General features: G+C 46.3%; 1 protein-coding gene across 2 annotated transcripts in view; it reads right to left on the minus strand.

Annotated features, from left to right (window-relative positions):
* Positions 1-25,327, minus strand: part of KCNAB2 (potassium voltage-gated channel subfamily A regulatory beta subunit 2) — a 1,353,173-nt gene that overhangs the window by 943,664 nt on the left and 384,182 nt on the right. For both annotated transcript variants that reach the window (XR_013594749.1, XM_078642625.1), the window contains one exon: positions 14,710-14,777. The gene's annotated coding sequence lies outside the window, so the exon portion shown is untranslated. The remainder of the gene's footprint in view (positions 1-14,709; positions 14,778-25,327) is intronic.

Here is a 25,327-nt window from a genome sequence, read left to right on the forward strand (position 1 = left end):
GAAAATATGGGGGCCTGGAACAAATATAGAGGTTATTTATGTGAACCACCAACGTTTGAGGGTGAAAGCGAATCAGAATAGGGGATAGGGTGGGGAGGGGAGGGGAGGGAAGGGAAAGGATCCGGTGGAGTATCTAAGGGGATGTGTATGTTGCCAATAATTCTACTGCTGAGTAAACTATCGCAAAGATCTAATGTAACTTATGATACCCAATGTCTGTGCCAAATGTATTACAAGTGCCCTGATTTGTTTACAATAAATACATTTATAAAAAATAAAGTTTTATACAGAAAACATGTCAGATATTTGCAATTGTTTCAAAATCTATTTTTGCAGAGGTGAAAAATGTTTATGTAATATAGTGAAAAATAGTTTAAGTAAAAAAGACTGCAAGACGAATCTCTTAGCTCATGTTTCTGCGCCATTTTGGTAGCAGTGTTAAAATAATAAGATTGGCATTTACTTTGTGGGTATGATTGGCATGGCACATGACTCCATTTCTATCGGGTGACCTGTCAGAAGAGCATTACTCTCAAACAGACTCACATTGAACGAGGACTGTTTGGTTTCTACCTGTCCCTACAAACACCATTTTGTTATTTAAGCAGTGTGAAAAATCCCATAGAGAACAAAGCTTAGAAGTCGCTTTCAGATTTCTACATGTTCACACGTTGTTACCCACAGAAGCACTGAATGGGCTGTGGTTGAGTATAACCTACTTCTATCGGGTTTCAATTCAGGTATAGGATAACTTCTACATTTTCTTACAGGTTGAAGAGTATACCCACGCCAATGTAGCAATGCAAACCAATGGAAGCAAAGCACGATGACACTATTTGGTGTAAAAGTGGCATGCCTCCCTGTGACAGTCAAATCTCTTTCCAATACTTTAGCCCTATACAAGGTGGGGAGGGTCCCCCACTCTCTCACGATTACTCCCGCGAAGAAAGGGGTGGAAGTTGTGGGGCGTCTTGACAAGTGTCTGTCACAAAAAGCCACATTTCTTAACACCTCCCTCCAGGAGTGCCAGGCAGCACAGAGTACATCTGACTCTGCTCTTCTCTCATGGACACAGGCCAGAGGTGGGCCAGGCTAAAGGGAAACCTGCAGTTGTGCATTAGTGGCTTCAGCCACAACTGTGCATGTTAGGGATTTATGATACACCCAGCACAGAGGGGGGCAGAGGAGGTGCTAGTTAGCACACAATTACTTATGGGTCCTACAGCAAGCATGTACTGCAGCGTCAGATGCAGTCAGGTGCCTTAAGGGCAAGACGAGGAATTGCTTAAACAACTGTGGAATTATATGTAGGTGGAGCAAACTAACAAGCAAGACCGAAAAACTCAGTGAGCTCATGATGGGCCTTGTTACTTATTAAGTGTAGCATTCAGTAGGGTTCAAGTAGCACGAACACCAGAGAGTGATGTGATTGACCATACTGACCGAGGGACAAGGGATAATAGGCTACTGGAGAAGAAGAGCACCAGGGAAATATGGAAGGCACTGGTTCACCCCAGAAATTGCTGACCCATCGTCAGTGGTTTCAACGACAACACAATTGGGGTAAATGCCCTCATGCAGGAGAGACCATGAGAAAGCGGCCAGAAACGTAATTTCTGTGGTGGACCAACTTTCATAAATTAAAAAAAGAAATCAATGATATGTAATTTAAAATATTTTGTGCAGTTACACAATGTTTAAACGTGTGTTACAAAAGTGAATGGAATGTTTGTCTCACTTCTATTAAAATAAAAATATAACCTGCTTAAAAACCCATGTTTTCTACAAAGGCTGTAAAAACCCTGCTCTGAAAACTGCAGTGTGGATAAAAAAAACTCCTATTTTGCTAACCTGTGGTAGAGAAATCCTACATAAGTAAAATAAATTGTCAGCATTTACTTAGAGTACAACAAATTCAATGGAATCATAACATTTTGGTTACTTTTACTATTTAACCATTGTGTATATGGTGTACTTGATCCCGCCTCAATTTCTGAAGAATAGTTTATCAAAAGCCTAGACCTATTCCTGGCTACCTTTCTGCTGGTCACCAGTCAACTTAACTTTTCACACTAGATCTCCCTTGCAGCTGAGGAGACCAACAGCCTGGCTTCAAAAGTACAGACACATCAACAACAAAGGTCCCAAGTAATGCACACTAGAAATATATTTTTGAGTTAATCAATTAATCAATACTAGAACCAATCATATATATTAATAATAGAAAAAAGGAAAAAGAAAAGGCTAGACCCATACATTAAATATAGCGTGTTTTGGTAGTATGTTGCAAAGCAAGTGCTCTCTGCTCTGGTGATCACACAGGAAATAGTGCCAAAATAGTGTGGACAAGTTTATAAAAGACATTACAATAAAACAATATTAAATAATCACAGTCAAAGCAATTTTCCAGTCCAGGGGTGCAAACCGTCCATAAAAGGTATGCTCACATTGTCATGGTCATCTACGGTGTTTTGACCCAGAATCACTTGAGGGTCATCATCCAGACTAAAATCATTTGGTGATGCCACAGCAAGGTTAGAAAAACGTTATCCAGGAAGTCAATTGCCAAAATAAATTGAGTAATTCATAAGTCAGGTAAGGCGTAATAGATTCCAGGACCCTAAGTAAATTTGAAAAGATCTCTAAAAAGCAGGAGTTCTGTAAGCCCATACAGGTCGTGCACAACAGTCCCCGTCTCATAAACCACACCAGAGGAGGTAAACCAACTCAAATTATTGAGGAAGCAAAGAAGCCGGCTCTAACACAGCTAGGGCATATGTACCTAAGGAGGTCAATCCACAACAAGTAGGTCTCTTGAAAGTGCAATCCTCTCTCAAAACAGAAAAGCCACTCAAGGCATGGATGAAAAATGGATGGGGCTTGGAGATTTTCTTTACTCCTTAGTGGGAGCAACTGACCCACCAATGAATGAGGTTTAAAGAGAGTGTGTTGGGAAGGAAGCTAGCCAACAACCATGATTCTTTTCTGAGATGAACAGGACTATGAGATACTTTCTGTGAGGAAGCATATTATGGAAACACCGTCACTAGGCTCAAAGATCTGGCTGAAGAAAGTGAAAGCTTTTTAATTCCGTCCATCTAGTCATCTTCAACCATCTTACTGTAGTTTACCTTTTTAATTGGTCTGCTTGACCCTCAATCAGATTAGATCTAAATGGATCATAAGAAGAAAAAGACATACCTGCTTGCTGTTGTAAAAACGACTGATGCTTAACAAAAAGCTGGGAAGAGATCGTCTCTTTCATTCTGGATTGGGTCTCTAAAAGTGGAAAGCTGCATCAAAGTTTAATGGGACTTGCCTCTTGCCAACTTTCAAGGATAGAGGAGTCCATGCCCTATCAGTGGAGCCTGCATGTTCAGTGGATCTTCTCTCCAGAAAATGAAGACTGTAGCCAGGGAGAAAATAAGTCAGCCAGTTCTAGCTGGATAGTTTGCCCGTGTCTACCAGTTAAACTTCTACTCGGTGCACGAGGACTGCTGCAGTCCTGTGGACAAAGAATGCTAGAGACAATCCCAGGGAACAGTTGCTAACTGGGCATTTTGATGTGGGCTTGAATTATAGTTGTAATGAGCCTTTCTTAACTAGAAACCATGGACTGGTTAACGAGCAACTCATCCTGAAGATTTTTACACTTTTATTTAAGTTCTTTACCGCAAAATATTTTTCTTTCTCTAAATTTATTTGGGACCATTTTTTTCTTTCAGTCCCAAAAACCAAGTTGTCTGTGAAAAAAATAAAAACTGTTTTTACCTTTTCCAAAGTTTTCCTTTAGCAATACACAATAATTAACAATCAAATGAATTCACATAAGATTTCATTTAATTTTTAAGCACACTGCTTATAAGATTCTTATTTTTTTTATTAACTTGGATGGAATGAATATGCTACTTACCAGTATGCATCTGTTCTTGGCATGTAGGGCTGCTGACATTCATATCTATAGCATAGATCGCCGCCTAGTGTTGGGTCCGGATGATTGCACATTGTTGTCCTGGAAGAGTCTTCGAAGTATCACGAGATAGGTGGCTCCTCCCCTGGACTACAGTGCGCATGGGCATCGACTCCATCCTCAGATTGTTTTTAGCCATTGTGGCGAAGATGGAGTGTAATAGTGAAAGCGATGGCCATGCCGAAGAGTAAATGCAAGAAAAGTCTGCAGCCGCTACAGGCGTCGGGGAGGAGGGTGGGCGATATGAATGTCAGCAGCCCTACATGCCAAGAACAGATGCATATTAGTAAGTAGCATATTCGGGTCGAGGCATGTGGGCTGCTGAATTCATATCTATAGCATAGAATACATAGCAGTCCCTCCATTAACGGCGGTCGCCTGTGCCAGCTGCAGAAGTCCGAAATAGTGTCTTAAGAACAGCCTGCCCCACAGCGGCCTGCTGCTTGGAGTACACGTCTACACAGTAATGTTTAGTAAAGGTATGTGGTGTAGACCATGTGGCTGCTCTACAAATATCTTCCAAAGGGATATTACCAAGGAAAGCCATAGAGGCCCCCAACTTACGAGTGGAGTGGGCCCTGGGTGGGACCGTTAAAGTGCGCTTAGCCTTGTGATAGCAAATCTGAATACACTTGACGATCCACCTGGCTATGCCTGCTTTGGAGATGGGGTTGCCCTTGTGCTGTGCTGAGAAGGCAACAAAAAGCTGTTGTGTCTTTCTAAAGTATTTGATACTGTCAATGTAGTACATTAACGCTCTTTTGACATCAAGCGTGTGGAGCATTCTTTCTGCCACTGTCTCAGGGTTCTGAAAGAATGCGGGCAGTTCGATGGTTTGATTAACATGAAACTGCGACACCACCTTAGGAAGGAACTTGGGGTTAGTGCGCAGCACCACCCTGTTAGAAAGAATTTGGATAAATGGCTCTTGTACTGTGAGCACCTGTAGCTCACTAACACGCCGTAAAGACGTGATGGCAATGAGAAAAGCCACTTTCCACGTCAAGAACTGAATCTCACATGAATGTAGAGGCTCAAAAGGTGGGCCCATCAATCTGGTGAGGACCACATTGAGGTTCCACACAGGAGCTGGCGTGGTCCTAGGAGGAATGACCCGCTTCAGCCCTTCTAGAAAAGCTTTAATGGCAGGCACCCTGAAAACAGAGAGATGCTGCCTGTTTTGAAGATAAGCCGCTATGGCGGATAAGTGTATCCGAATGGAAGCATATGCTAGATTGCATTTGTAAAAATGTAACAAATAGCAGATGATATCAGGAATGGTCGCATCTAGTGGGTTGACATCATGTTCAGTACAGTAAATGACAAACCGCTTCCATTTTGCTGCATAGCAAGCTCTGGTAGTGGGCTTCCTTGCCTCCCGGATGATGTCCATGCATTCAGGAGGCAAATCAAGGTAGCCAAACTCTAAGACCTCAGGAGCCAGATCGCTAGGTTGAGCTGTTGCGGATCTGGATGCTGAATGTCGCCATGGTTCTGCGTCAAGAGCCTGGGCGTGAGGCGCAGCCTTTGATGCGGTACCACGGAGAGTTCTAGAAACGTGGTGTACCATGGTTGGCGTGCCCACGTTGGAGCAACCAGGATGAGCGTCATCGAGTGTTGCTTCAGCTTTCTTGCCACCAGCGGTATGAGAGGTGCTGGGGGAAAAGCGTAAGCAAATCTGCCTGACCAGTTCATCCATATCGCATTGCCCTGCGACTGTGGGTGAGGGAACCTGGCAGCAAAGCTTTGGCATTTTGCGTTTTCCCTTGTGGCAAACAGGTCTATCTCTGGATGACCCCACTGCTGGAAGTACGGGCGGAGTACAGATGGATGTAACTCCCACTCGTGCATCTGATGGCTGTACCTGCTGAGCAGATCCGCCATCTGATGGTCCTTGCCCGGGAGGTGTTCCGCCATGAGGAAGATGTTCCTCTGAATGGCCCACTTCCACATGCTCTGAGCCAGATGAGACAACTGTGGAGAGTGTGTACCTCCCCTCTTTTGGATGTAGTACATGGCCGTCATGTTGTCCGTCCGGATCAACACGACCTTGCTGCACAGATGCACTTTGAAGGACTTGAGCGCCATGAAGATCGCCATCAGTTCTAGATAGTTGATGTGCATCTTCTGCTGCTGCGTCGTCCATAGTCCCTGCACCGTGTAGTGGAGCACATGAGCCCCCCCATCCCTGGAGAGATGCGTCCGTCGTCAGGGTAATCTGTGGCACAGGCTCTTGGAACGGTCGGCCCTTGCAAAGGTTGTGTGGATTCCACCAATGCAGAGAGCTGTATGCCCGACTGGTCACCAACACTAGGTCGTTCAACTGTCCTTGAGCCTGAGTCCACTGATGTGCCAAGCATTCTTGGAGCGGACGCATATGCGACCTCGCGTGCGGGACTATGAAGATGCAGGAGGCCATCATGCCTATCAACTGCATGAACACTCGTGCTGGAAGGGAGTGTTGCGGCCTGAACTTCTGGATGAGCGACTGGATGTTGTCGATCCTCACTGAAGTCGGCTGAGCCGTGGCTGCCAGAGTATTTATGGTCGCGCCCAGATACTGCCGCACATGTGCTGGCTGAAGGTGCGACTTCGGATAGTTTAGTGAGAAGCCCAGACCGTGAAGGAGATGAATGGTGTGGGACATGTCGGCGGCGCACTGCTGGGCTGACTTTGCTTGAACAAGCCAGTCGTCCAGATAAGGATAGACGTGGACATTTTGTCTCCTGAGGTGCGCCGCCACCGTCGCCAGACATTTCGTGAACACCCTGGGGGCTGTGGTCACCCCGAAAGGAAGGACCTTGAATTGGTAATGCCTGTTCTGGATGGTGAACCTGAGGTATATCCTGTGGGAGGGATGGAGCGGGATGTGAAAGTAAGCATCCTTGAGATCCAAGGTTGCGAGGAAGTCTCCCTGATTTAACAATGGAAGAACCTGCTGCAGTGTTAGCATGTGGAAGTGTTCTGAGAGAATGTATTGGTTTAGGGGCCTCAGGTCCAGAATAGGTCTGAGGGAACCGTCCTTCTTTGGGATTAAGAAGTACAGGGAGTACACCCCTGTGCCTTCTTCCTCCACTGGCACGAGCTCTATCACGCCTTTTTGCAGCATGACAAGAACCTCCATCTGCAATAAGTGCAAATGCTCCGCTGACATAGGACGGTGCTTTGGTGGTAAGATGGGTGGAGTGGACGTGAGCTCTAAACAATAGCCGAACTGGATAAGTTTCCTGACCCACCTGTCTGTGGTGATGGATTTCCAGACTGGCAGGAACTGCTGGAGTCTCCCCCCCACAGGTGTTGGATGGTCGGGGGGCAGTGACAGGGAGTCACTGTTTGTTGGTGGCAGAGGAACGGGAGTTGTTGTTGCCCATGCCTCTGCCTTTGGTGCTGTTGCCCCGATATCCTCGTCTACTCTGCTTAGTGTACGAGGATTGCGCCCCACCTTTATTGAACTGTGTCTGCTGTGACATCTGCCCTCTGTTAACACCTCGATTGCCGGAGCGACGAAAAGTGTTTCCTCGAAACTGTTGGGATTGGAGACCTCCCATGGACTTGGCAGTCTCCGTATCTTTCTTGATCTTTTCCAGGGTGGTATCCACCTCTGGACCAAATAACCTGTCAGGGTTCACCGGCTGGTTAAGGATGGTAGTTTGGATTTCTGGCTTAAAACCTGAGATTCTGAGCCATGCCTGCCGTCTAAGCATTACACTGGTATTTATCGCTCTGGCGGCAGTGTCCGCAACGTCTAGGGCGCACTTAATGGAAGCGTTAGTGATGAACTTCCCTTCTTGGATAAGCATCTCCCCTGCCTCTTTATATTGGTCTGGTAGATGTTGTAATAGGGTCTCTAGTGTGACGTAGTGTGCCCTGTCGTAACGTGCCAAGAGCGCCTGCGTGTTTGATATACGCCAGATATTGGCTGCTTGAGCTGCTACTCTCTTTCCAGATGCCTCCAGCACTTTCGACTCTTTGTCCGGGGAAGGAGCGTCACCGGTGGTCTGCGAATTCGCCCTTTTGCGGGCATTAGAAACTACCAAAGAGTCCAATGGCAACTGGCCCTTGATATAGGTAGGATCGCCAGGTGCCGCTCTGTATTTCTTTTCGATTCTAGGGTTGACCCCCCTGGACCGTGTAGGGTCTTTAAAGATGTCTGCAGCATGTTTAAGGACCCCTTTTAGCATAGGAAGAGTCTTGACAGTCCTTTCGGCCGTTGAAAAAGTGTCAAATAGGAAGTCTACATCCACAGGGTCAGCATGTAGTTCAAGGTCGTGGTTCTTGGCTGCTCGTTCAATCAAGGCATTAAATGCCGCTGAATCCTCTGTGGGAGAAGTCTTAACAGTGTACAGTTGAGGGTCATGGACTGTGTGCTGATCCCCTTGGTCACCAGCCCCTATCCAGGAGTCCTGTTGCTCATCAGGCTCTGTGTGAGCCGGGAAGTTATACTCCTCGTCCAGCTCTCCTGCATCCTCTCCCTCAGAATAAGTGGGTGAGGGTGTCGCAATTCTTTGGGACTGCGGAACAAGTGGTTCGACCAAGACCATGGAATCTGGAGCAGGCCTCTTGCGCTTTAGAGGAATGGTATACGACTCCAAAGGCTGCGTTGCTGTGACTTTCCGCTTGTAAAGCGTAAGCTTTCCGGTGTCGGCATCGATAAAATGCTCTGTCTGCTCCTCCAACAAATGTTGTGGAGCCGGCTTCGATACCCCAGAGTCCTTGGGCACCGAACGGGGCGCGAAGGCATTTGGTGCCACCTTCGGCGGCAGCGTGAAGAGGAGCGGCGCCGAAGTCTTTGGCGTTGAGACAACGGGCTTTGCGGCGGAAGGTGTCTTCGGATCCGACGATGAAGCTTTGTCTCTAATTCGCTTGAGGGAGTCCGAGACCTGCTTCGTAAAGGAAGCGGACGGCTTCACACCAGGGGAAGACCCGAGCGCCGTAGACTGCTGCTTCTCGGAGCGAGGCATCGGAGCATCCTCCTTCCGCGCGCCACGACCCCTATCCGTGTCTGTAGATGTGGCCGGCGCCGGCGTTGGAGCGGCGGCCGTGACCACTGGCGTCGGTGTGCCGCCCTTCGGCCCGACGGCCTTGGTAGATGTCAGTTCGATGGTGTTCTGTGGCTTTGATGCGACGGTCTGTCTCGGCTCCGAGCCGTCAGCCTTCTTTAGCTTCGGTTCGACCACCTTGACCACCTTCGGCACCTTGACCGGGTCGGCTACGTTCTTTGGCGGCGACCGCTTCGACACTTCGGAAGAAGACTGCGTCGATGGGGGAGCAGACGTCTTCGGTTTCGATGGCGCCTCTGCCATCTTTGTGGTAGTCGATACTGATGGTTTCCGTTTCGGTTTCGGCAATGGCGGCTCTGCCGATGTGTCCGTAGCCGGGCCAGAAGACGGGGCCGTGGATGCTGGTATAGGGTCTTGGGTAAGGCCGATTGGCGATCCCTCGACCTGAGCCTTTGTTAAAGTCCGAACGGGGCATAGCTCTTCCTCTGAGCTATCTTCCATGGCCCCATAGGCCTCATCGTCGTCTCCTACCTCTCTGACGACGTCTTCAACATCGAGGCCTTCGACCTCCGCGTCGTATTCGCATTCGACGTCTACCGTCGGAGGTGAAATCTGCAGTCGAACTTCCTGTCCGTCTGCTTCTTCGTCATCAAAGATGTCCACTGGTGCCGGGGCCGACTGCCGGGCCGCCATGCGCGCCACGCGCCGAAGTCGCAGAGTCTTCGTCGAACGAAACTTTGAACAAGCCATGCAGCTTGCTTCATTGTGGTCCGGCGACAGGCACTTGTTGCACACCGGGTGGACGTCGATGTGTGGGTACTTGGATCCGCACACGGGACACTTCTTGAACGGGCTCCGTTCCATGTCGCGTCTCCGAGGGTCTTGCTGCGTCGACTGGGCCTCGATAACTTAAGAGTCACGGGACTCCCTGGAAATCCAACTCGGCCGAGTTGGAGCCGAACCGGGGCACCGAATGCAAACAATACCGACGTATAGAGAAAAAGGCCTTGGGCCTCGAAGGTTTAAAGTTTATTCCGACTGGAGATAATGAAAGGACATCCGAACCCAATGGCGGAAAAAAACAATCTGAGGATGGAGTCGATGCCCATGCGCACTGTAGTCCAGGGGAGGAGCCACCTATCTCGTGATACTTCGAAGACTCGTGCAGGACAACAATGTGCAATCATCCGGACCCAACACTAGGCGGCGATCTATGCTATAGATATGAATTCAGCAGCCCACATGCCTCGAACCTGGTATTTATCTGTGCATTATAATGGACACTTGTTGCACATTAACTTCTGGCATTTCTCTGGAAAAAGCCTTGCTGCATAAACAAGGTTTCAACCACACAAGCTAGTATACGAATGGAAGCCAGCCAGGTAAGTTGGGCTTTGTGGGAGTTTAATCATAGCCCAATTTAAGAAAACAACCATTATCACCGTACACCTCGGTTTCACCTTCCGATTGCACCATGTCTTGCCTTTTCTTTTTTATTTCTATTTGGGCGTGGTGCCCATCTTTTTCTTTTTTTTTTTTTTTTTTAAAGTACATTCTTGTGCCCTCCTATATGGCTATTTCCACTTCAGGTTTTTGAGGGAGGTTTCCACCATTGTGGTTTGTGCAGTGCCTCTCTAATTTTGTAAGTGAAGAAAAAAAAAAACACTAAACACAAATATAAAAAAGCCGGCGATGCCTGCTTTTTATTGTTGCATATTAAAGTGTATACAGATAAATTGAAGTAAAATCACTTAGTGCTATTCTTTTTCTTACTATAATGCTTACTATAATGGAGAACACGTATCATTCAAATCATAACAATACATACATAACAAAAGTCAAATATATATATTCTATAATACCTTCTCTACTACTACTTTATCCCAATGTTCCTTCATAACAGAGCTAATGCGATTAGTGAATTATCGTATTGTGGAAATTTCTTCCAAATTCCATTGAAATTATATAAAATAGAGCATGTAACCCTCTGAAATGTAGCCAATTTGATAAGGTTTTAGTCCATTCAACTACTCTAGAAAAGGACTAACCCTCCCATTTTTAGAAAACTATTTTAGGCACTAATATTAACTTTGTGAATCAATACCTTTGTGAGGAAATCCTGTCCTACAATTGTGAAATTATCCTTACAAAATAGCTTATTAGACATAGCAGGTACCACCAGCATAAAACTTATTCTATTCATCAACCTTCTGCCAGAACGACATGAGCCTTAAACATAACTAGTCAAATATGTTTAGTGGTTCCGTCACCATTTCCACACTTCAAACCAGTAGCGTAACGATACTTGAGGAGACCCCCTGCAAACTGCGTGGAGGGTTGCCCCCAAGCTCCAGACCCAGTCAGGAGCTCTCAGGCCTGCTCATGCACGGTATTCAGGGGGAAGGGGGGGGGGGCGGGGGGAGGGGACCTGGAGCTCACCGTCCTGCACCGGAGGGGGGGGGGCTGCAGGGGGCCTATTGTTATACCACTGCTTCCAACATACGTACAACTCAAGTAAATTCAATCTTCGTATTTTCCCTGGTGTCCAGTACAGTCTGTAGGGTAGTGTTTTACTCTGATCAAGCCTTCCAGATGTATTTATCTCCGATTTCGGATTGGAGTCCAAAGCTGATTTTCACTCTTGCTCCAAAAAATTTCATGTCTAAGTCAATGGCCCATGCAATATTTGCTGAAAAAATTCGGACAGTTCTACCCTATTTCCGAGTGATGAAAAAAAGACCAAACATACCAACACATCAGCCTTATACATCCAACTTTGTCCCAATCCAATTTCTGTTATCACACAGAAATCCAACCAAGGCAAAGAAATGCCTCTTATCCTATTTTTACTGCATCATTTCCCTGCTCAGTTATACTTAAGTCACTAATCCCTTGTGACTTTCTAAACGCCTTTAATTTGTCATGTACGTGTTATCGACCTATTGTACATGGCTTTCTGACATCTAAGTGTGCCACAATGATTTGTTTTGGTTCATCCTATTTATGGGCTATTTCAAATACCCCAACACATTCTCTTCCCAATTCAACCTGACAGCCACTCTGCTGCAACCTATCCCCCCCCCCCCCCCCGCCACAGACTCACAGTGCTGTGGGCCTCACTCTATTCCACATAAGATACAGGTCGCTTCTTAAACGTATAATTACAATTTATTAGATATATGGTGATACGTTATTACTAAACAAAATCTTTAAAAAAATTGATTTTTATTTTGTTCTCAAATTAAAGTTTCAAAGTAAAACATACGTCACAGATCCTCTACCCCTTTAACATAACTACACAAAAAAACGTTCAACAATGAGCTGCTCTGTCATCACAGATGCAATCACAAATCACAATGTTCACATGTGTCAGGACACCACCATCCTTCTTTCTGAAAAGTAGAGAGCTGCTTACCATATGTCGTAGCTATAAGAAACAACTCACTCCAAGACTACAATAAATGTTTAAGAGAACAAAATACTCAACATCTAACAGCACAAACCACTCACACATATATACTGCAAAGTATCCGAATGTACTGGTTATCAGTTTGTGGATGGACAACATTCAGCTTCCCTTTGTTCTCCGTCTTAAGGCATTATACATCTTAGGAGATCCCTGGGGACCACTTGATAATGCAACACTAATGGTGCCCTTGAAAGAACGGGTTCATTTCCATTTAATAAGGCGGAGGCTTGTGGTGAATCATACACGGGCTGAATAAAGTGGGAGGTTAGCGGAAGAAGAAGTAAATTAAACTAAAACGTTGATGCAGCAAAAAGGTCACTGAACAGCCCGTCCATTCCTGCTGCAAATGCTAAGAAGCGTTAATGCAGCATGCACAGCCTCGAAATATTAAAAAACATACCTTGAATGGCTGTATCCTAGTATGCAACTTTCTTTTTATCTTAGCAACCTGGTCTCCGCTTCAAGTTTCCCAAATTAAACTTTTTTAACATTTTTAGGGAATAAAAGGTATGCCCAACGAAAGCATTCCCACTTCCCTAGTATCTGTATTGATGTCCCGTGTGACAATGTCTTGTATGCTTATGATGCAATGCATAGTTCAGAAATATATATATATTTTTTTTAAAGAGACAGCTTTTGCAAGTAATGTCTGCAAGAGCTGAAACAACCAAATAAAAGGGTTAAATAAAAAGCTTCTGGAAACAAGACCCACTGCCTACTGATCTGGCTAGGAGTTACTTCTTTTAAAGTGCGCAAATCCCGCCTTTGAGGACAAATAACGTATGCATTAAACAATGACGAGGGCAGAAGAACAAAGTAGGGTCAAAAAAAGTAAGAGGACCTTCCTGCTGGAATACTGCACTTGGGTCCACGTCATTGGGACTCAATTTGGTTCAGCGCCAAGCTTTACATCCACAAATATTAATAAAAACGTGTGCTACCTCAACTGTCCCAACGGAAGCGAAACATTACAAGTTTGCAACCCTCACAATACAGAGATGTGTTACAGGTCAGCTCAAGAATGAAAATATAACGTAATATGGCCACCCATGCTCTTTGGGAATGGGTCACATTTCAAGAAAAAGTTTACCAGCTATTTGCATATTGAAAAAATATGTCGTTTTTGGGAACTTTTGCAACATAAGCAGCGATAGCCGTAAAACACACATAAGGGGCGCGTCAATCTGTCATTGTAAATGGAGCCTGTATAAAGCTTTAGAATGGTTGGATCTGTCCTCCAAAGATAGGCTTTACCTTTTGGAGTTCATTACCCCAACAACAGAACCCTCTAACACCCCCACACACACACCCCCCTCACCCGGCGTCCAATTCTGGGAACATTGGGAATATTTGGGTCTTGACCTTACGTTCAAAGTAGCATAAACTGCATCCGACTTCATGCTTCAACATTCTTGATCACATATGTAATCTTCACACGACTTTCAAATAAAAGCATTCAACTCATTAATGTTTGTTCCAGCATTTAGTTTGGGGGTATTACAGGTTAACAAGTATTTTAAATGAGCGAAGGCATGCACAGGCTAATCGGTCTTTCCCCCTCGCCTGATTTAAAGTTTATGCTATGCTTATCAAACATGCAAGTCGTTGATAAACACCAAGCGCCTAGTTAAGTAACAATTTCACAAGTTAAGGCGCTGAAAGGCAGAACACCGTCTCTATCAAATGGTTTAAATCTTGTATAAAATGGGGTGAACATAACTAGGGAAAAGGAGTGCCCTATGGTATGCGTTTGAGTTCGATTTTCTAAGCAATCTATTAAGACTGGGACTTCAAAGGAATTTTTTTTAAAATCTTTGAACATATTTTTTTACAGGCTGAGTGAATTAAATCGTAAGCAAGTCGGGACACCTGATCCGATCCGTTTTCGAGGACAGGGATTAGCATACATTTTTAAAGGTGACAATTATCTGACACCAAAGGCAGCGTCATCTCTCAGGTGCCGCACAAAGTGCAGCATGCAGCGTTTCCTCGCTATGCAGCAGTGAAAATATAGAGGAAGGAAAAAACCGAGGCAGGGCTCTGGCGGCGGCTGCTGCTGCATCGACTCGAAAAAGCGCTAGCAACGCGGGGACGCACTGCGCTGCATAACCCGAGCACAGGAACGGCCCCGTTAAAAAACCTAGCATTTCGGAAGGAACGTGTTCTGTCTCGATCCAAAATGCACTGTGCGTTATTTGGGCATATTTAGGGGGTGAAATAAAGCGCCACCACCATAATGACGACTCGTGAACAGACAGCAATGCACCTACCTTTGGATTCCGGCGAGCAGTGTGGAAGCGGCAGTCACAGTTGGCACGGGTGTGCCCAGCATGGATACCTTAAACAGAAAAGAGACAGCCGGTCAGAGGGGCAGCAAGGTGAATATAGGAACAGACTGTGCACGAGCGATGAAAATACGCACTGACGACGGGAGCAGCACATGTTTTTTGTTGCTGCTTCAACTCACCCCTCCTCTCCCCGCCCGCCCAAAAAAACTGAGAATTCGATAGCCCCTGTCTCACTGGCTGGCTGGTCAGAAAGGAGCAGAGAGGAAGGAACACCTTGCAATTACTGCGGGGAAAAAACCCGTCTTTAGGCTAGCCTCAAATCATGACGCTGCAAGACTGAATCTGCCTGTGCGAATGTATTGACAAATGCAGCAGTTTCACGAGTACCAGGCACTCAGTGATAGACGGCTCAGCGCCGCAGTCGCTGCCAAACCCTTTTGCTAAATGTGACAAAACAGAGCAAAGCCCCTGAGCAGGAAGAGGTGCCGGTCACCTACCGGCTGCACCCTTTGCAACCACCACCACCACCACCCCCGGGGACATTCTCATTAGCATTGCTAACAGCCCCCTCAATGGGCTTTGCTATGAATAAAACACGATCTGCTCCATGTCCGCCCCACACATTAATGGTGGAATGGGATTTCTTGTCACGAGGCTGCAAAGTTTTCTGGTATAATGGACCAATGCTAAATCTCCCCCCAGTGCGGCCATTGGTACAAGTGCCTCCTGGAACTCGCATCACGGCACATAGTAAAACACCATTGAACAAAACATCAAACAGTATGAACACCCATTACTGACCATCATAACTGAGGTCATTGGGACATCATTAAATACTGCAGAAATGGCGCTCAGATTCCAAAAGTACTGCGACAGCATGCACGGTGTAACGAGCTATATAACTAGAGTAACATAGCATAATATAGCGTTGTGCAGTGATCCCCATCGATTGGTACCTGTGCAGAGTCGTCAGCAGTGCCAATGCCCACAACCATCACTGCTAATTACCCCATCTACCAACAATTCCAATGGCCACAATCACCATCACTGATCGTGGCCACAGGCATTATCCGTGGCCGCAGTCAATAACAGTGCCAGTGGTCGCAGTCAATAACAGTGCCAGTGGCCGCAGTCAATAACAGTGCCAGTGGCCGTAGTCAATAACAGTGCCAGTGGCCGCAGTCAATAACAGTGCCACTGGCTGCAGTCAATGACAGTGCCACTGGCTGCAGTCAATAACAGTGCCAGGGCCGCAGTCTCTAACAGTGCCAGGGCCGCAGTCTCTAACAGTGCCACTGGCTGCAGTCAATAACAGTGCCAGGGCCGCAGTCAATAACAGTGCCAGGGCCGCAGTCTCTAACAGTGCCAGGGCCGCAGTCAATAACAGTGCCAGGGCCGCAGTCAATAACAGTGCCAGGGCCGCAGTCAATAACAGTGCCAGGGCCGCAGTCAATAACAGTGCCAGGGCCGCAGTCAATAACAGTGCCAGGGCCGCAGTCAATAACAATGCCAGGGCCGCAGTCAATAACAATGCCAGGGCCGCAGTCAATAACAATGCCAGGGCCGCAGTCAATAACAGTGCCACTGGCTGCAGTCAATGACAGTGCCACTGGCTGCAGTCAATAACAGTGCCACTGGCTGCAGTCAATAACAGTGCCAGGGCCGCAGTCTCTAACAGTGCCACTGGCTGCAGTCAATAACAGTGCCACTGGCTGCAGTCAATAACAGTGCCAGGGCCGCAGTCTCTAACAGTGCCACTGGCTGCAGTCAATAACAGTGCCAGGGCCGCAGTCAATAACAGTGCCAGGGCCGCAGTCTCTAACAGTGCCAGGGCCGCAGTCTCTAACAGTGCCAGAGCCGCAGTCAATAACAGTGCCAGTGGCCGCAGTCAATAACAGTGCCAGGGCCGCAGTCAATAACAGTGCCAGGGCCGCAGTCAATAACAGTGCCAGTGGCAGCAGTTAATAACCGTGCCAGTGGCTACAGTCAATAACAGTGCCAGTGGCTACAGTCAATAACAGTGCCAGTGGCCGCAGTCTCTAACAGTGCCAGTGGCCGCAGTCTTTAACAGTGCCAGTGGCCGCAGTCTCTAACAGTGCCAGTGGCCGCAGTCTCTAACAGTGCCAGTGGCCGCAGTCTCTAACAGTGCCAGTGGCCGCAGTCTCTAACAGTGCCAGTGGCCGCAGTCTCTAACAGTGCCAGTGGCCGCAGTTTTTAACAGTGCCAGTGGCCGCAGTCTCTAACAGTGCCAGTGGCCGCAGTCTCTAACAGTGCCAGTGGCCGCAGTCAATAACAGTGCCAGTGGCCGCAGTCAATAACAGTGCCAGTGGCCGCAGTCAATAACAGTGCCAGTGGCCGCAGTCAATAACAGTGCCAGTGGCCGCAGTCAATAACAGTGCCAGTGGCCGCAGTCAATAACAGTGCCAGGGCCACAGTCTCAAACAGTGCCAATGGCCGCAGTCTCCAACGGTGCCAGTGGCCGCAGTCACTAAGAGGTGCCAGTAGCCGCAGTCACTAAGAGGTGCCAGTGGCCGCAGTCACTAAGAGGTGCCAGTGGTTGCAGTCACTAAGAGGTGCCAGTGGCCACAATCACCAACAGTGCCAATGGCCACAGTCACTAACTGCGCCAGTGGATGCAGTCACTAACCGCGCCAGTGGATGCAGTCACTAACCGCGCCAGTGGATGCAGTCACTAACAGCACCAGTGGCCACAGACACACTAACAGTGCTAGTGGCCCTAGACACACTAACAATGCCGGTGGCCCCAGACACACTAACAGTGCCGGTGGCCGCATACACCAACAGTGCCAGTGGCCGGCGTCACTAACGAGGCATTGAAGCGCTTTGTCACAAGTAGCACACTACATCAGAACACAAGGTTAGAGGTAAATAGGTAGTAAATATGTGGTTCCTTCTCCTTGTAGGATCAGTTGAATTACGTCAGTTAAGCCTGTGCTCTTGAGATCTCATGTATTTGCTTTAGTGCTTTGAATAGGAATAGATTAATTGAAGTACATCAGCAAAGGTGAGATTTTATTGTTGTTTAAAAAAAAACATTTTATCCATTTCTACAAGAACAGAAGCCCAATAACAACGCATTCACGTCTGTGGCCCCAGTATCTCTGCACCCAAATACAGGGCTCTAAAAATGAGATAGTCATTGGTGCATTTACACAATACAATGGCGTGCAGCATCTGACCAAGCATACAACCGCACAGAATGAATCGTGTTGATAATATACATCTAGTCTGTATCAATAAGCTGCAGCTCCTCCGTAATGGTGGAGTAGCGTCACCCTACTGTCAGTGCCAGCAAATGAAACATAAAAGAATAAAACTATTTTATTATCATTTTAATTTTAATTCCCTGACTGAGTGAGCCAATGCCGCGAGTGTAGAGCGGGGCTGAACCAGGCCATCCAAAACGGAAAGCAGGGAGGAGTAGTGGTGGGCACTGTAAGTGCGCATGTCAGTTGGCCGGCCATCTTAGGACGGCCAAACCGACATGCACATTTAAATTTCTCCAAACCAGTTGTATAGTACAGACGGTGGTGAAAAGGCACAGACTCCCTGTGCATGAGCGAGCGTTAAACCAGCCCGCACAGGCCAATCTCTGCACTGCTGAGAGCAGAATCTGGATTGGGTGGGGAGCCTGGACTGTGTGGCCGCAGGGAGCAGAGGAGCACCGGGGCAGCTAGCAGTAGGACAGGAGCGGTAGGTAAGTGTTTTTAAAAACAAATTATTATTCCCCGGCTGCCTCCCCACTTTCTGTTGCCAGGAGCCCCCTCTGGTGTCAACCAAGAGACGGAGACCCCCACATCACACCCTGAGTTGTTCAACAGAGTCTGTCACAGTTCTTCCAGGGCACCCATATTCACTCATATTTATGTGGGACCCCACATGCCTTATAAAGCAGATTCTTCATCACTGCACAGTAGTCCATGCCCCTTACCCACTCATCCAGTAGTGGTGCCTATTCATCTCTCCAATGCCTAGCCAGGTCTCTCTTAGCTACCAGGTATGTTGTGGCTATGAGGACAAAGGTAGCACGGGTCTCTCCTAGCGTACCCATAATCCCTAGCAACATAATTTGGGGTCCAGCACCAGTCTGTGGCCAACCACCCACCCAATCCTGATGTTGATCTCCAGCCATTAACCCTTTAACCATGGGGCAGTCCCTCAACACATGGTAGTGGGAGTCCGGGCAGTGGCTGCAGCAAAGACACTCCGGCCCGGGGCACGTCCCATGTGCCAAAGCCTTTCAGTAAAGTAGTAGATCCGATGAAAATATTTGAGTTGGATCAGGCGAAAGCGCATTGAAATAGCCGGTTCCTGTGGAGCCATTTTCGCTTTCACTCTTTCATCATCATCCAGAGCACTCATGTCATCCTCCCATCTGACCCTAAGGGAAATCAGAGGGTCTGGTGTGTTGATTACTAGGGTCTTATAAAGGCACAAGATGCCGCCCCTTCCCAGTTCATCTGTGACCAGTTTGCAATAGTCAAGAGGGTTGAAATCTGAGAGGGGGTCTAATCTCTCTCTGTACATGTCAAAAGCATCGACGCAGTTGGAGGTATTTATAAAACTGTGATGGCTGTAAACCGAACTCCACAGCAAGTTCCTGGAAGGATTTCATGTGTCCCTCTCCCCAGACGCCCCTCAGAGTGGATATAGCAATTAAGTCCCAGGGACAGAATCGGCCAATCTAGCCGGTTCGGACAGCCACGTATCATGCCAGAGGCGATTTGCCCTAGTGAGGGTGCCATACCATTCAATTTGGCGAAAGGCAAAGTATCAGTATTGAATGGGAACCTGGCTGATGAGTGGCAAAGAGTGGGGAGGCGATCTAGCATACAGTAACATGAGTACCCCATGAGGGCGTAACAGCTCCAACTCCAACCTATGAGCAGGGTCTTCTCTGTCTGCCCAGAGCCAGTCATTAATAGTGACCAGATGTGATGCCTAGAAATACAACCTAATGTCCACCCGGCCCAATCCCACTTAAAAAGGGGAGAAACTGCATTTTGCAAACGAGACTCTGCAGGCCTTACCTGCCCATAGGAAACTGGTGATTTGAGCATATAGGTCAGCGAAGAAGGTGGGTGGCAGTGAGTGTGCATAGTGTTGCAATGTTGTTAAAAAGCGGGGAGGGACCACCATCTTTAAGAGAGCACCCCAGCTCGTGACCGAGAGGGGCAGTTTCAACCACTCTCCGATGTCCTGCTGTGTCCTGACCAGCAGCAGGGCAATGTTGAGAGCCCAATAGCACTGCTCAATGAGGGCCACTGTCATGCTCAGATAACAGAAATCGTCACCAGCCACTCTTAAATGGGAGTCCACCCACCCTCCCTCCATTCATCACCTGGTAGGGGCACGAGTATCAATTTCTCCCAGTTAACCCTTAACCCTGAGGCATCCTAATAGATTGCAAGTATCTCCATAAGCAAGAGTATTGTCTCACTGGGTCTTCTCAAGAAAAGAGCATATTGTCAGCATACACGGGGATGTGATCTTCTGTTCCCTCCCTACACTCAAAGCCAGCCAGTCTGGCTTCTATCCATATGAACTCCACGAAGGGCACTATAGCCAGAGCAAACTACAGCGGGGAGAGCGGGCATCCCTGCCTCGTACCTCACATCCCGCTCTATGGTGAACTGTCATGATAGGGCTCCATTCACTCGGCCCACAAGTCTTAACAGTGACACCCACTTAAACATACTGCTCTAGATCGGCCAATAAAAGTGCTGCGTCATCCTGAAGTTCATCTATGCAGGTCAGTGCCAAATAGCAAAAGGCAGTGCCTGGTGCTCCTGCCGGGCATAAAGCTGTTCTGGTCAGAATGGACAACTGAGCGTATCACAGCGTCCATGTGTGTAGCCAAAATCTTGGCCAGAATTTCACTTCAAAGTTGATGAGGGAGATAGGGCAGTAGGACCCACATTCCTCTGGGGATTGTTCGAGCTTCAGAATCACCGTTATGGACACTTACCAGAGATCCCAGGGTAGCCATCCTTGATCATAAGTGTCCTCGTATAGCACTAGGAGGTGGGAGGATCAATAAGGAGAATACGTTTTGTTGTTTCTTTTTATAAAAAAATACATACATGCATACTGAATGTTGGAAATGGCCCTTTTTGCAGGGTTACCCCAAAGTTTTTGCCTTCCTCCTCCTCTATTTTTGACTGCTTTTTTAATGGCTGTAGTGCTAAAGTGCACGTGCTCTTATCATAAATGTGATGACATTTGGTTTATCCGCAATTGGTATATTTGGTTCACTTATAAGCTAGTAAAGTGGTATACCATACACCCAAGGCCTGTAAACCAAATTCTACTAGTGGGCCTGCAGCACTGATTGTGCCACCCACAGAAGTCAAACCTGACTCAGGGTTGCCACTGCATGGCCTGTGGACGCAGTTTACTGCAACCTCGACTTAGCATTTCAAAATAGTTGCCAAGCCCTAAACTCCCCTTTTATTACATATCAGTCACCCCTACGGCAGGACCAAGTAGCCCTACAGGGAGGGTGCGGTGTTTTACGTCCTGCTATTGACAACCACCAAAGTTCGTTTTCAATACTGTGAGGCCTGCTCCTCTCATAGGTTAACATTGGGAATTCCTTAAATACCCTTTTTAAGTGTAATTCCTGATTGCAGAGGAGTAACTGCTTTATGTGTTATATCATTAGATTGGTAATGACAAATCCTCTTTACCAGTAATTGTGGATCTGGTATTACTAATCTAGAAATGCCACTTTTAGGAAGTGAACATTTTGCTACTTTTAGCTCTCATGTGTGCCTTACAGCTATCTCCAATACACGTCTGTGGCGGGATGACAGCTACACTTTGTGCAACACCTCTAGAAAGCCACTTGTATAGGACTCTCAGCTGCATCTGCATTCATCTGCATACTGATAGGTCCTACTGGGCAAGAGGGAGGGACTGGCATGTACACCTGAATAGGCAGTGACCTGGCCTCACACAAAACAGTAATGTATCCCCCCTCCTTCCCAGATAGGCTGGCATACAGGGGTGGGCTTAAAGGAGATTTGTGCACCACAAAGGCTTTGCTGTGTAGTCCGCTCCACTTCAAGGAGACATTTAGGTATAAATGTTGGGTCTATGATCCTCCCTCAATAGTTCAGTTTGGGGTCCTAAAGAGACTCCGCCAAGAAGAGGAACTGTGCTACAGGAGGGACTGCCACTTTGGCAACTCCTTTGCTGTGTTGGCCAGATGATTGCTGGGCTACAGGAGGGACTGCCACTTTTCTACCTGCTCTGCGGTGTTGGCCGGCTGCCTCTGACCTGGGTGATGAAAAGTACTAGATATGTTCTCTACAACCTTTTGCAACCTAAGAAACTCCAAGAGCTTGTTTGCTTGCCCCCTGTTCAGGAATCTAAGGACCATCAAAGATTTAATTCACCCAAATGACTACTGCTTAAGCTCTGCTAATCCATATTCTGAGTCTGCCTGACTTGCCCTCAACCAGTCTTGGGCCTTCGCAGAATGTTGGCAGCCGCTTTTGGGCATCCACATGCATCAGCCTGGTGCACTGTTCAAGAACCGCTGTGTCTGCCTGCTCGAGCGCAGACCATTGTGTTTGTCGACTTCGTCGAAGATGCAGTGCCCGAAGGCAGATCAGCGCGCCCCAGCACACACTGCATGCTTCAAGGAAAGACAGGCACCTGACCTTTGTCACTCCAATCACTGCACTGTATCCAGTGAGGGGATACTCCAACAACGTGAGTCCCAATCCCGAAGCTGACCGCACTGCTGCAATCCCCTGAGAAAGGTGCTGTGCACTCCTGGACTTACAAGGCCCCTGCCGCCCACTAGGGCTATCGCAAGCAGCCCTGAACGGAGCGAATAGATCAGTCTCCTGCAAAAAAAAACAAAAAAACAAGAGAACAGGTTGCTAATACCTATGAATGATAATTGCATTGACAAAGACTAGGTTTCTTTTCCAAGAGGGTAATGTTTTGCATTATTTTGGGAAATTTGTCAATGATCGCAAGAAAGGCTTCTATTTCACTTCCAGATGATGTGGATCACCTAAAAATATTTTTAGGATTTGGTTTGTTAAAATGATTAGCAAACAATGTCCGTTATTAGATTTTTTAAAATCAAGAACTAGCTCTCTTCTAAATAATTAGACTGTAAAACACATTACAGCAAAGTAGATTCAAATTATGGGTTACAGTTGGCATTATGTAGTAAGTTCGTGATAAATGCAACTCTAAAAGATGTGTAGCGGTGAGGATTGTGAATAACCAATATTCAGTATGGTAGAGGGGAAATGCAGAAGATTGAAACAGGAATTTTTGTTTTCCACAGAAGAGACAGACTTGTAAAATGAAAAGCACGACATTCCATAAGTGAGAGCTCAATTATTTATCAAATACTGACCAAGCTGGCCATGAAGGGTACTCAATAACTTATTTACAGCATGTTCTCTGGGATCTACTACACTTTATGGTTTCTTGTTGTCTTTACCTACTACATTCTTTCATTTTTATACTTCCTGTGATGTATGAATTGTATACGATCGACCTAGTGCATTAACTATCTCACTTATAAGTGTTATTAACTAACTTCATAATGACACAAGATTGCACAACCACTTTCATTGTTTGGATCTTGGTTACATACAGCTTTGACTGCCCGTTTCTTAGACCTATTGTTCCCAAAACCTGATACATAGAGTAGTGGGCTTTGGGTCTTCCCCCTGCTCCTGATTGGACAGCTTTGTTGTCCGTCGCACTTCCCTGCCCATGATTTCATGGCATTCCTCCATATTCTTGTGTTTGCCCCACCCAGCTACTGCCATAAAGCTTTTGTTTCTCACACTGTGCTCAATAGAACTGTTATTCACTCTCCATTAGCTTGAATGGCCTATGCTTCTCAGGGAGTTGCGGATAGGAGTTTGGTACGTAAGGGGTGTTGACATGGCTGTATTTTCATGTTATCAGAAATGCGCACGCATGACAGAAATAAATATGTGTAATAGCAGCAAGTTACAGGGGTGCTAATTTACTAAAATGCTAGCATCAAGCAAGAGGGATCATAAACTCACTTGTGAATGAAGTAACCAAACAAAGCTGTATGAGTGATCATTACTGGTTTCAAACCAGAAACGGTTACAGTCGGCAATTCTTTATAACAGGAAAACATATAAATACTCTCTTAACAGCTTCTATTTAAATATAAAAGCCAATAACGCCAACAAAAATAAAAGTGTGCCGTTTTGTGCGACATTTGAATCAGACTTTCCCTCTTGTAGATTAGAAGCCTTTGTATTGAGTGTATTCGTCATCAGAATAATCTGCCACTGAGCAAATAAAACCCAAAGAAATGGTACTAAGATTGTAATTTAGTGCTATGTTTGATGTTAACATAACTGTTCCTTTTGTTACATTTTTAATAATGTTTCTTTCAATGGGGCCTGAGGACACCAGGCAGGGAAATCAGCACCATCTTCCTGAAGCTTGCCAGCACAAATGGCACTTCACACTCTTACTTCCTACCTCAAATTGTAGTTAATATTTAATGAACTTTAAGCACATCGAGTCTGCTTGTTTTTTTCACAATAACATTTTGCTCTCCGTATAAATCTAGAGTTGCATTTCTTATGTACTCTCTTTTTCAGTATAGGTTCCCTGTTAACCACCTACTTCCAGAAACAGTGCAACAGGTCTCAGGACTTAAGCATAGCAGGGTATTTGCAGTCTTGAAACTTCTCCGTTAGTTAAAAAAAACAAAAAAAAAACGTTGGGCCTGATTACCAAAGGTAATTATATACGCGTACTTACTTACATTTATATTTACTACTACACCCGAATGTAACTCTACACTATTCTGCTAGTCATTATTTCTGATATTTAAATTTGCACCTAGCTGTAGACTTACATCACCATGTGAATTCAAGTGGTGGAGCATCCTGCAAGAGGATTTACAAGTGTAAAGCTTCTACTAGCAACTTTGCACATGTAGGTGAAGAACTCCGCAAATGTGTAGACAGCTCCAGGACTCGAAAACTCATAAAAATTTTACCAGGTCTGCAGGTCTAGTGATTTGAGTAATCTACTCCACAGTACTGTAATGTACTTGACCAGTAAACTGGTCTAAAACTGTGTGATCTAAGGCAAATATTTTATTTTACAGAGCCGCCTATCTTCCTCATTATCACGACAGCACCTTCACAACAAGCATTTACAATGCAGTAGGTCTCGCAATTGTGAGTTGTGAAGCTATTGGCATTGTAAATGGCAATGCCTTTAATAAAAAAATTAAAAGGCATTGTCATTTACAATACCAATAGTTCAACGTTTTTCAAAAGCAATACCTATTGTATTGCAGAGCACAGTGTCCGTGAAGCAGGCTGTATGGAGGCTGTCGGTTCCTGGATGTCCAGCAATTGCCTTAAATTAAATTCAGGCAAGTCCGAAGTCATCCTATTTGGGAATGATCTTAACCTGTGGACCCCTGAATGCTGGCCTGACTCCTTGGGGCCCCTTCCATCACCTTCTACGCAAGTGAAAAACCTGAGAGTGTACTTAGCTGATAAACTGGACATGAAAAGGCAAGTTAACGCCATTGTATCAT

This window comes from Lissotriton helveticus, chromosome 5_1 (assembly GCF_964261635.1).
Source record: "Lissotriton helveticus chromosome 5_1, aLisHel1.1, whole genome shotgun sequence".
Taxonomy (NCBI): Eukaryota; Metazoa; Chordata; class Amphibia; order Caudata; family Salamandridae; genus Lissotriton; species Lissotriton helveticus.